Here is a 12,180-nt window from a genome sequence, read left to right as displayed (position 1 = left end):
ATTAGAGGAGGGCAGTGTTTTTTTTTTTTTTTGCTTATATCACTTTGTTTTGTTACTGAACAAAGGAACACACTGGCTAAGATGCTCTGTTAGCTAATGAAAATTATGGTTACAAGAACTTAAATAAAACTGATAAGGCATTTCCATCTTATTATCCCAAATTCATCTTCAACATGAATTGAAAAACAAACTGAACCAAATCACATACACATAAACAAGAATACACACAATTGAAGAGAACCTTCACTATATATATTAAATACTCAAAGAATACACAGGGCACCAAAATGAAGAGAAACTTTTGTTATCCTGTGCATTCTAGAATTAAATCTAGTGGATAACTATGTTTGTGTGATTAAGAAATTAAATACTTACTGCATAAGAACTATAAAGAATTTTAGGTATATTCATGATCAAAGATTTGACTAAAAGAATTTTTTAAAAATGAATGTAGTATTATCACATTTCATAACCATTAGACCTTTTAATAATTAATAACAACACCAAACATATTATTATTCAGTGAGCAATTCTTTTTTTTTTTTTTTTTTGGTAGTTGTTGGCGCATTGGCTTCTGTGGCCATAATGCGCCTCCCAAGGTTTTTGCAGTACTTTGATCCAAGCCCGAGGCGGGATTCGAACCCACGACCTTTGGGTTGCCAGGCAGGCACTTGACTCACCCAGCTAGCCCGGTCGGCAACTATTCTTTTGAAAATTTTTTTTTAATAAAAAGTACTGAATAAAAGAATTGTAAACTTCATTTTAATATTTCAATTTTTAAATTGTTTTATTGATTTTTTATATGGTAAATTACAGAATTTAGGATAGCACACTTTTAACGTTCAAAACCAAAGCTCACTCTTATTATGCCAATGAAAGCAGCATCCCAAAACAACTATTAAAAATCATAAATGCTATATTTAATTTTTATAACAATAAATCATAATGAAAAGAATAAAAATACATGGAATAAATGCAGCATCCAATTTTTTTAAGTAAATTACATTTTGTTTTATTGATAAATTGAAGATTATCTTGTCCCTCTATGTATTTCCTGGCCAGAAGGATTTCAGCTGTCATGAGTTAATGCTAATACTAAATCTTAATGCAACAGAACAAACTAATGCATCCACTTTTAAACAAATAATTTCACCAATTTGGCAGATTGTTTTAAAGACTTGGCAGTCTCTCATCAAATAGCAGGTTTTCTGAATTAGCAAATCTCTGACAGCTTAAGAATATTAAAGTAGTTCTATGTACCGATATTATAAAAAAAAAACAAAAAAAACAGAACTTCCAGAATGCCGAAGAAGTCTCCCTACAAAAGAGGGGTCTGGGGCCACGAGAAAACTTTAGAAAATCATGGTGCCACATATATATATATATTTTTAATGAAAACCCCATCACGAGAGATACTAGAACCTATAATACTTAGTACTGTGCTTGGGTTGGAGGTTGAGAAGATGAAAGAAGGTATTTCTTGACATTAGACTTGAACTTCTGTAGACTAATTTTCAGGAAATACGTATGAAGGAAGGTTGTTCCAGAAAATGGCAGTTGAATGAATAAACGAGGAAGATGAAAAGTTGGTTCTGTGAGTTTGAAGTTGGACAGTAAATGGATGTTGGTGGCACGTGTTCGGACTGTTTTGAAAGAGAGAGCGGGAATTATAGAAGCCAATTCAGAAGAACAGTGCCCATGGAAGTACTGTATCTGTAGAAAAGGCATGCCTCAGTACGTCTATGAGAAAGCGAGTGGAGAGACTCTGTTAGAGATGAATCATTAATTAACCTAACTGCCCTCTTCTGAATGGAATCAAGAAGACTAAGAGAGGTTTTAGGGGCACCACCCCAGATGTGGGAACAATATTCCATAGCAGAGCGGATTTGTGATTTATACAGAGTGAGCAGCTGTTTGGAAGAAAAGTAACGCCGAGAGCGAAAGAGAAAACCAAGTTTTTTAGATGCAGAGGAAGTAATATTTGTAATGTGCTTGTGCCAAGAGAGATTAGAAGTCATGGTAATCCCCAAAAGAGATATATCATTTTGCCTAGAAATTGGAGTGTCACTAAAGATAAGCATAGGAGCAGAAGAATCCTTTTTGCGAGATATAAGACAAGACTGAGTTTTAGAAGGGTTGAAATCTACTAAGTTTTTCTACTAAGTTTTCTTTGCCCCACTGGAGAATTACCTGAAGATCGGCATTTAAGGAATTGGTAGCGGCTTTTCGAGAAGTTGAAGCTGATTGAGCAGGACAAGGTTTCTCAAAATGAAAAGTGGAATACAATGTGCTATCATCGGCAAAACTATGGATAGGATTTCCAGTCAATGGAAGAAGGTCATTAATATACAAGAGGAAAAGAGTGGGGGAAAGAACTGAACCTTGGGGGACACCGGCATTAGTGGAGAAGTTAGAAGACAGAGAGCCATCTACCATCACCCTCAGTGAGCGATCAGAGAGAAAACTGGATAACCAATTACTAAAAACAGTTGGTAAACCATAAGATGGAAGCTTGTTTAGAAGACCTTTATGCCAAACACGATCAAAAGCCTTTGAGATGTCAAGAGCAACTGCTTGCGTTTCACCAAACCTTTCCATTGAATTTATCCATAAATGAGTAACATAAGCCAGAATATCACCAGTGAATCGACACTGACGGAATCCATACTGGCGATCGTTGATCAGACGGAAGGTTTCTAGGTAGTTTAAGAGTTGGCGGTTAATTGATTTCTCCATTACTTTAGAAAGAGTAGAAGTAATTTCAATAGGATGATAATTGGATGGGAGGGATTTGTCACCCTTTTTAGGAACTGGCTGAATATGAGCAAATTTCCAAGCAGAAGGAAAAACACCTTTGGAATAAGAAAGTGAAAAAAGGCGGCAAAGAACAGGAGTAAGTTCAGGAGCACAGGTTTTGAGAACAAGTGGAGAAATACCATCGGGACCTGGAGCTTTCTTAGCATCAAGATTTGTCAAAATCCTTCTGACATCCTTTTGACAGAAGACCACAGGAGGCATTGAATGGAGCGTGTTGGGAATGGTGGGAGGTGTTTTGCCAAGATCATTAATACATGAGTTGGAAGAAAAATGGGATGCTAGCAGGTCAGCTTTATCCTTGGCTGAAGTGACAGCAGAACCATCTAGTTTGGACTGAGGTGGGAGCAGAGATGGGCAAAAGTTGCGGCCAATAGCTTTGGCAAGAGACCAGAATGGTCTCTTGCCAAAGCTATTGGCAAGCGACCATTCTCTCGGCTACAATTCGGGCAAGAAGCAAGTTTTCTACTCTTAGTCTGTTCAAAATCTAGTTTGGACTGATCAATAACTGCTTTGCAATTGTTGTTGCGAGCTTTGGTGAAGGTAGAAAATGAAACTGAAGAATTGGAAACAAGCCAATTACGATATGCAACGTTCTTCTCTTGAACAGTCTTAGCACATTTAGAACAAAATTGGAAAACCAAGGTTTACATAAAGGATGAGATTTTAAAGTGGAGTGTGGAATAAAGGATTCCATTCTTACAAGAATAATTTCACTGACTCGATTTGAGCAAATGTTAACATCAGAAGTTTTGAAACAGTAATCCGACCAAGGAAAAGAAATCTAGCAGGTCATCGCATTTTGCATTCTTGTAATGCCAAACAATATGATGTTGGGAATAGCCATGAGATAATGGCTCCATTGGAGAAAAGACAATCACCAAGTTGTGATCTGAGGTGCCTAAAGGACCACTCACTTCGACCGTGTACTTAGAAGGGTTGTTTGTGAGAAAAAGATCAAGGGTGTTGGCTGTATGGTTAGGACTGTTCACTATCCTTGTAGGTAAATGAACAATCTGTGCAAGGTCATTAGTAATTGCCAGAGCCTCAGCATCTCTACCAGCTGGGTCAGTGTGACTAGAAAACGGAAGCCAGCTGGAGTGGTGAACATTAAAATCACCAAGGAAAATTACTTCACTGTTAGAAAAGTTGGACTGGAGAAAGTCAAGTTGCAAAGAGAGTAAGTCAAAGAGCTTCAAGTGATTAGTGGAGTTGGGAGAATGGTAGAGACAACAGATGAATTTGACACAATGAGGTAGAGGGATTTTAAGCCAGAGAAGATCGAAAAGAGGAGATTTGAAATTACCAAGTCTCTGACAGGGAATATCGGAACAGACATATGCAAAAGTACCACCTTTGAGGCGAAAGGAATTATACAGCAAATAATTTGGGCAACAGATAAGCGGTAGTTGAATCAACTGATAACTGAGATTCTGTCAGAAAAAGTACATGGGGTGAAAGTACAGACTACAAGTGAAAATGGACGTCGTTGAGATTAGAATTGAGACCATGTATATTTGTGAAATGAACTAGGAAGTGTTTCGGAGGTTTAGATCATTTCGCAGATAAGCTTACTCTATTAGTTTGACAATTCATAGTGTATTCAATAGTAAGAAAAAGTAGGGGGGGGGGGACATGCTGTATGAAGTAATACAATTTTTGGATATGGCCTACACATGATAAGAATATACCCAGATCCTTGACATAACGTGGCCTCGACAATGCCCCCACATACACACTACTCAGACTCCCTCCAGTCACTATCTAGCAGAGTAGAGGTAACAAGATTATACACTAGCTGATCTGGAGGCCTCCTAAAGAGTTACCAATAGGTTCGGTCTTGTGTACTAACTAGCGGCTGGCTTGCAAACACTGTTTTAGAGCTGTACTCTTGAAATGTAAGGAAGATTGGATCTCGCCACGATGTTCATCTTAACCTCAAAAGTCATCAGTCATACTGCATAATGGAAGAGGTGGGGAAGGGTTGACTAGAACTTAGCTCTGGAGACTAAACACGGGTTCGACCACTTCAAGCCTCCAATAAGCAAAGTGGTGGTACAGCACCGGTTCATGAGAGTCATCTACCATCTAGTATTGCCTGGTAACCCAGAGGGGTGGCATTCCTCCATGTGGTGTGGGTGCCACACCTCGACCCCTGCTTATGTTGGTTCACACCTGGGTGGTCACCCACAGTGTGCTTGTGTATGGAGGTTATACCCAGGATTACTAACAGTCCCACCATTGTGAAGGTACAAGCAGAGGATCTGGCTGTCACAGACCGTCCAGACTTCACCGAAATTGGGTCCCCTTGACTTGAATATCACCCGAATATCAGTTTTAGACTCCTGGGTAGCAAGTACAGCATGTCTGGCATATCTGAGAGAATGTTTGTGACAACCTCATAGAAAAATTTTCAAATTTGGAGGTTTTTACAAAGTCTTAAACAGTTAGTTTTGAATGATATTTTTTAAGATCTGAAGAAAAAAGTATTTTATCATTTTGGCTACTCACCATGCATTCTCACTTCTTTGTTGCAATGTGTTAATAAAGTCACCTTTTCCTTTGATACTTCAATAATATCACACTTACAAATGAACAGTACACATTCTCATTCCCCAGTGATGCTTTTAAATAATGCATCATAAGTGCTAATTTGGCATTTTAAATTACAAAATTATAGTAAACTGGACAAAAACAATTAATAAAACTAATTTAATAGGTATTCTTTTTTTATTTATTATTCAACATGTTTTTATAAAGATTTCTACAGTAAATGTTATCATATTTTATCATGTTATCATATTTCTTATTGTGATCTCTTTTTTTTTACTGTTTATATCTATCACTGCATGATGGCCGTGAACAAGCCACGGTTTAATTAAGTGTTTTAATTATTAATTAAGCATTGTGACTGGCAAATGTTTCAATAGATGAGTCACAGAGTCAAACTGTGCATATAGCTTAACTCTCTGCCAATGCACAAACAGCATTAGTAATAATAAAAACATTTTATTTAAAAATAACTTTTTTTTTTTGTTTTAAATATATGATTTAGATTTTATTAAACTTCTGGAACATGGTTCTGGTGTGTTCTGGCAGAAAAAAAAACTCCTGCATATATATATATATGCATAAATATAAACTGTAAAACTATAATGAAGAAGTGCGAAAATAAAGAAGTGACTGTGAATGTAAGCGGCTACATATGCAACCACCGTATTGTATCATATTTCAAATCTTTTTTGCCTCGGTATGGTCAGATGGGACAGGTTTAAATTTATTATTTATTGGATTATAAAGTTTGGCTATACATGTATTTGCTTTATATTACTATTTTCAAAAATTTTTTGATATTCCTTTGACTTGGCAGAAAAAAAAAAAACTTTGTTTTTTTGTTTCTTCACTCTTTTTTTCTGCACTTATTCCATATTGCCTCTATATTACCTATTATATTGTCTATATAATATTTGTGTAAATACACCATAGTTTACCCATAAGTTTAACTACATACATAGTGTAACAGCATCGTTTAGATTTTATCTCATATTGTGGCTACCTTCACGAGATACCAGGTATTGCACTACCTCAAATAAATAATGCTTCTCTAGTAGAGGAGACTACTGTTATTTAATCTCAGTAGGCACATCACCCAGATGCGTTTCGGAGCTTGTTGGCTCACTCATCAGTGGGCAGCCAGGTACCCTGGTAATGCATATATGCCATCACGGTTGCAAAGTTAATTCCACAATGAGAGATGCCAAATGGTGAAGATAATGATAATATTTAAGACTAAATGCTCAAGGTATATTAAGTTATGGGTTGAAATTAACTATATAATATCGGTGTATTATATAGTTAATAGTTTACCCATAAGTTTTTAACTACATATGTAGTGTAACGGCATCGTTTAGATTTTTATCTCATATTGTGGCTCCCTTCACGAGATACAAGATATTGCACTACTTCAAATAAATAACGCTTCTCTAGTAGAGGAGACTACTATTATTTATTCTCAGTGGGCACCACCACCCAGATGCGTTTTGGAGCTTATTGTATATGTGTGGGATAATAACTCTACTATCCACTTGTCCCTATTAGACTTAGAAAAGAAAAAAAGTAGAGGGAAATTAATAGTAGGAGAGGAAGAAGAAACAAAATGGTGTAGAAGAATGAAAGGGACTAACTACTTCAACTCACACCACTCGAAAACTCATAGACTCCTTGAATAGGCAACGCTTCCATAGTGGGGAAGACTTGTTACCTATTCTCGGATACTCCGGGCAGCATAAACTACTCCCATACAGCACTGTTTCGAAACTTACTGGCTCATCAGTGGGTGGGTGGGCAAGTACCCTGGTAAAGCAGACATGCCATCACAGTTGCGAAGTTAATTCCACAATATGAGAGATGCCAAATGGTGAAGATAATGATAATATTTTGAAGACTAAATACTCAAGGCATAATATGTTCTGGGTTGAAATTAACTATATAATATCAGTGAAATACACCACAGTTTGCCAATAAGTTTAACTACGCACTTTGCATTTGTAGTGTAATGGCATCGTTTAGATTTTATCTCGTATTGTGGCTACCTTCACAATGAGATACCAGGTATTGCACTACTTCAAATAAATAACACTTCTCTAGTAGAGGACACTACTGTTATTTATTCTCAGTGGGCACCACCACCCAGACGCTGTTTGTTGTTTGTTATTTGGTTTTTAGGAGCATTAGCAACTAAGGCCATATTGCTCTGGGATACGCGGTGGTCATTCCCTGACCTTTCCGCATCCTCCGTATTTGGTGGTGATGGGCTCGAACAAGCGTGTGCTACGCATGGCTGCTCCTTCCCACCTGGCTAAGAGGTGCTCCCACCAAGACGTGTTTCGGATCTTGTTGGCTCGCTCATCAGTGGGCGGGCTGGTACCCTGGTAATGCAGACATGCCATCACAGTTGCAAAGTTTATAGGTGTATTTACACCGATATTATATAGTTAATTTCAACCTATAATGCATTATGCCTTGAGCATTTAGTCTTCAAAATATTATAAGTATCAATGAAACAATAATAAAATTTGTCACTGATTAGGTTACCTATTAATAAATTATATAAACACATTGTTATTCATAACAATATTTTTAAAACCCGTCTAATAAGTAGCAATATTTTGTTATTTAAACATTTAATTTCATGGGTAGATAGTATATATTTCATTATACTGGTGCTAGATGTTTGTTTAACTGGAGTCCTGCTACAGAGCCTTTTTCAAAAAAATAACATTATGGCATTTACAGGTTATGTTCTCAGAATGCTGTAACCAGTCTTACTACTGAAATGATGCAAGAAAGCAAACTAATACAGTATCAGCCAAAAAAAAAAAAAAAAAAAAAAAATCACATTTCACCTATCCATCCCCTTCAATAGTTTGTCTAGTTCTTCCTTAAAGTCATTCAAAATATAAATTTCCACAACATATGGAAGTTTATTCCAGCAATCAACCACTTGCTCGCTAAAGGCAACCTTCACACATCTATCCTGTAACCGCAACCTTCACACATCTATTCTGTCCCCTCATGTGCATGGTTAGTCTGAGAAGAGAAAGAATCCTATCAGCATTGGGCTTGCTCAATCCATTCAAAGCCTTAATAAACACCACAAACACCACCTTAAGTAAGTAAAGTGCTGAAGGCATCAGTATATTGTGCCTATAAATTACGTGTGCTCTGCGACCAATTTGCCTGTTTGATGGACTAAAAAGCAGAGTTGACAAGAGAGCCGATGAGATCTGTAATGAATGGCAAAAAAATTTATGCTGATGAGATCTGTAATGAATGGCAAAAAAATTTATGCCGATAAGATCTGTAACAAATGGCAAAAAATTTATCTGAAATTCTTACTGAATATTTTAAAGTGAGTGCATAAGCTTACATTTATATTTTTGAATACAGTACGACACAATGCACAGTACAATTCTGTAGATGTAAAACTATATTTTTAAAATTGTTTTAAGAATTTAAATGGTAAACCAAAGCATCAATAAAGCCTTGCAGTTTTGCTTATACAGTAACTTAGTTTAGATAAAAAAAAAAAAAAAAAGGCACAAAAATTTAATAAGTTGAATTTTTGATAAATTGAAGTGTTTTTTGTCTCCAACTTCGAGCACCTACTGTATTAAGTTACTAATACTGTATCATAATATTAACAGGTAAAAAAATATACAAAACTTATCAATGAATTACAACTGCATCACACTCAATCTAATGCTAATATAATTTTATAAATAATGCCAATATTGTATGTTTTATAGTAAAAGAACCATGCCCTATGTCTTAATTTGTGATGATTTCTACATATGGCAGGAGAGGAAAAAGAATGAATGAAATTATATATGCAAACTATTTTTATTAGCAGAAATGAGTTCATATATCAATTATTAATACACAATTTTCGGCATGCCAGAAATATTAAAAATAAACCAGTAAATCCTTTCTATAAAACTTAACTATGAACAATAGGCAAGAATTTACAAAAAACAAAAAAGTTTTTAAAAATGATTTCTTAAAATATTATTAACCATCCTGTTTGTCTTCTTCAGACTTAACTCGTTTAATTCCTGGTTGTTCACATTCAAAATTTTGGATTTGATGCACCCAAAAATCATTGTCCTCATTTAAATCTTGAAAAAAATCAGCTATACTTAACTGAGTTGAATTCTTTACCGTAATTACATCTGCATCAGCAAAGTTATCTTTGCTAAGTCCAGCTTTGTTTAAGGTGTCTAATTTTTGTTGTATAAGTGGCCAGATATAATCATCAGCAGTATTTTTAGCCACAAGATACTGAATAACTACTGAATCCTGTTGTCCAATGCGATGGACTCTATCTTCAGCTTGAGTTAGAATTCCAGGATTCCAGAAAAGTTCAGCAAATATAACAAGCTGTGCTGCAGTTAACGTGATACCTGCATTAGCTGCAGTAATACTGAGCACAGCAACTCTGCAGTTGTCATTGAATTGAAATTTATCACATAAACGTTTTCTCATTTGAGAAGATGTGGATCCATCAATTCTCATGTATTCAGAGTTGTTCTGTTCCAGAATGTTACATACTGCATCTAAAACTATATGGTGATGTGCATAGCAAAGAAATTTTCTGTCTGCTTCAAGTAAATCTTTAATATAGGTGCATATTGCAGGCAGTTTGGAAAGCCCAGTTTCATGAAAGTATTCGAGCAGAACTCCTCTTCTTTCCATTCCCTTTAAACGGATATTAAGTAGTTTCTGAGACATGGTATGTAATACTTTGTTTTTGGTATTCACAAGAGAAGGATCAAGAAAAACTGCTTGTCGCTGCTTTGCTGGTAACTGAGTTATAACACTGGACTTCAAACGACGAATCATAACAGTTTCTTCTAACAACAATTGCAGTTCACTCATGTTAGATGATCCTGAAAAATCCCAGCCCCACGGTTGTTTTTTACCATTACAGTACCTAACTCCAAATTCTGTATATGCTGGAAAATATTTGGGCTTTAGTGAAGACACCTGTGTAAAAAGTTCAATAGGACGAGATAATGCTGGTGTACCAGTCAACAAAATTATTCGTTTTGCACATTTCATTACAGACTGAGCAGCTTTTGTTCGAGCTGACTTTGGATTTTTTAAAAAATGACTTTCATCCATTATAATAACTAGGAACCTTTTCTCTACCAAATCAGTAACAATTCTACTTAGCAAATCATAACTTAACAAAACAACATTCCCTGATACTCTATCTTTACTTGTGTTAAGGATATTAAGTTCTTGTGGGTCTAATGATGGTAACCATTTTAAAAATGCTTCTTGCCATGAGTATCTCACAGAAGAGGGTGTCACAACTAATAAGGGCCATTCTTTTCTGTAGAATGCAGCTATGGCAATTGCTTGAATTGTTTTTCCCAAACCCATATCATCTGCAATTAATATTCTTCCATTCCTGTTAATACCAAAACTAACACCCTCCTTCTGAAATGGCATAAGTGAATCTTGCATTACTGGATCCAGAAATGAAATATCAACATCAGGAATTTCTTTTTTCACTGTAGAATTTTTAAATATCTTTATCAAATATGCAGGAAGAGGTGCTATTGTAGGAGCAGATTTCAGAGATTTAAGATCACTAATTAATCTATCATGGTCTTCAATAGCAAAGCTCCACCTTTTCTCTTTGGCATCATACATTCGACTTGGAACAGACTGAAATACTTTAATCATTTCCTGGTGATAACCAACATTCACTTGAAATCTTTTACAAGAAATCATAAAACACATTCCATGTGTACTAGGATTACCACATGATTTAGAAGGGGAGTGTGTTTTCTGAAATGATGAACCAGTCTTTAGATTTAGACAAGTGGATTCATTCTTATTTTCCGCATTAATAGTAAAGTTAGGTTTTGAAAATGTAGTTGTAAATACAGAGGACGACTTTTTTTCCTCAATCCTATTTGAGGGCAAAACTGTGTTGTTCAGCGTACCACTGTTGAGTTCCACTACAGAACTAACATCACATAATACTTTGTGAGTCACAGGATTTATCCTCGTGGCACGCTTCTCCAAAGCTTTTTTTCTATTCTCTTCAATTCGGCGCCGTTGTTCTTCCGTTATGACTGATGACATTTTAGGGAAAAAAAATCAGCACTGCTTGGGCATACACAATATTAGTGTTTCACAAAAAATGTTAAATTTACATAATATGACATCCTCTCATTTTTAAAAGCTGAGAACTTTCTTTTCAATTCATCTAACTTTCAGATGATTCAAATTAACAATTGTTCTTTCAATTATGTGACCTCCATATGAATTTTCCTGTCTATAGAGGTGAGGGAAAAAAAAACTGATTGGAAAAACCAACCAGTATTCTGTTGGATCTACTGTATCATACTTCTGTTGAAAACAGTCCTGCAAAAAAAAAAAAAAAATAATAAATGACCTATGTATACACATTTCTGTGGAAATCAAAATGCATATTTTTAGAAAATTTCGATTTTGTGCATTCAAAATACTATAATATGGTAAGGGCGGAAAGGGATTTACTCATGATTCATATAAGACAAAACAATTATATATCTTATACTCCATTCTAAATGTTCGGTAGTTGACTAAGTAAAACAATTGGCACTTTTCTATCAGATCAGTTAACTGAAAGCAATTGATGATGGTAATGTTGCAAAAATAGGTCAAAAAATGTTTTCAATATTATATTAAGGAGTGTAAAAAGTGATTGCTTAATAGGCCATGTTAATAATCACAGCTCTACTGGAATGAGCAGTAGAGCAGTAGCCTGGAGAGCAAGGTACTGGGGATGTCATGAACTGCTGGGAATCA

At 35.6% G+C, this 12,180-nt stretch overlaps 1 pseudogene; it reads right to left on the bottom strand.

Moving 5' to 3' along the window:
* Window positions 1–9,384: 9,384 nt before the first annotated feature.
* LOC150078381 (SNF2 related chromatin remodeling annealing helicase 1 pseudogene) lies at window positions 9,385–11,744 on the bottom strand (annotated as a pseudogene).
* Between the last annotated feature and the right edge of the window lie 436 nt (window positions 11,745–12,180).

Source organism: Mastigoproctus giganteus, chromosome 11 (genome assembly GCF_048544385.1).
Source record: "Mastigoproctus giganteus isolate SK-2022 chromosome 11, ASM4854438v1, whole genome shotgun sequence".
NCBI lineage: Eukaryota > Metazoa > Arthropoda > Arachnida > Uropygi > Thelyphonidae > Mastigoproctus > Mastigoproctus giganteus.
Note: the sequence above shows the minus strand (reverse complement) of the source record. Positions and strands in the feature narration are given on the sequence as shown.